This window comes from Apium graveolens, unplaced genomic scaffold (genome assembly GCF_009905375.1).
Source record: "Apium graveolens cultivar Ventura unplaced genomic scaffold, ASM990537v1 ctg4538, whole genome shotgun sequence".
NCBI lineage: Eukaryota > Viridiplantae > Streptophyta > Magnoliopsida > Apiales > Apiaceae > Apium > Apium graveolens.
The window spans coordinates 72,750-74,118 of NW_027418589.1; positions in this window are offsets into that span (position 1 = coordinate 72,750).

The following is a 1,369-nucleotide window of genomic DNA, read 5'->3' on the forward strand; positions in this document are numbered from 1 at the left end:
ACTTCATCTAGTTCATCCAGATAGAGGTTTAGATCAGAAAATTCTTTGATGTCACACAATTACAAGTAGTCTCCCTTGTTGAATTTGGGCTGAGCTTTGACTACAGATTTGGATTTGAGAGGAGACAGCTTCACTTTCTTGACTGCCCTTGACTTTGTCCTTTTTGGCTTGCTAAGGATTGGTAGACTGAAGTCAGGAATTGGTATGTTATCCCATTCTATTGGCTCATCCTTGGGCACAATAGGTTCACCATGAATATTCCTGTAGGGATCCACTACCCTTATATCTTCAAATACCATAGAGGGCTTTGATGCCTGAGTTGTAGCTGGTATGAGTTCCTTAGGAAATTGATCTCCCAATTCCTTGTCAGCAATATCCAGTTTCTTTTTTATTCTTTTAGCCAATTCTTTCTTCCTTGGAGATTTCTTCTGTTCTTCAACTTGCTCCCTTGATTCAGTGGCTTCAGATGGTTAGAGAGGGAATTTGTTGAGATGAACTCACAGCCTGTAGCTTGGCCAAGATAACAATCTGTTCTTTCTTTTATTTAGCCTTCTTTGCATCTAGAATAGCTTGCTTCTTTTCCTGCTTTAATCTGGCTTTTTCTTCTCTCTTTGCTCGAGCAAATTGAGGATGTCCAGCTACCACACAAATTTCCTTCCCATTTCTGAATATCTTAGCAATCCTCTTTTTAGAAGCTGAATCAGTTGGATCTTTATAGAAAATAATTGATCTTGACAGAAGCTTCTTCTCATCAGGCATGGGTGTCTCATACACAGTATCCAAGGGATTCTTCAAGGATTATTTTGAATAGTTTACCCTTGGTTTAAGAATCATTTCAGCCTTTGGAGACTTGATGCATGAAGATTATCCTCTTTCCAGATAATCCATACTCATCTCATTCACACTGATTTGCTTGACTTGAGAGTGATGGATGGCTGATTTAACTGGCTCCTTGACAATTTGGAACTTCTTCTGTATATCCTCATCAATCTTCTCCCAGTTGATCAAACTCAACATTTTTTTCTGAGCAACTTTCAAGTTTGCTGCTGCTACCTGAATCAGATCTCTACCATCTGCAACTGGTGGCTTTGAGACGGTAATTGAAGGTACAATTACTTTGCTGATTTATATTTGAAGTTTATCCCCCTCACTTGGTCCTTTCTCCCCCTTTTTGTTATCATCAAGTTGAGGAATCAGGACTTATGCTTTAGCCAGTTGCATGAGAAGACTGGTCTGAGACTGTTGATTTTAAAGAATGGTGACCACAGAGTTTTCAATACCTTGAACTCTATTCTCCAATTTGGTCAGCCTCTTTTCAGCATCTGATTCTTTTCTCAGTCTCAGTAATAAATCCTGCATGGTACCATAT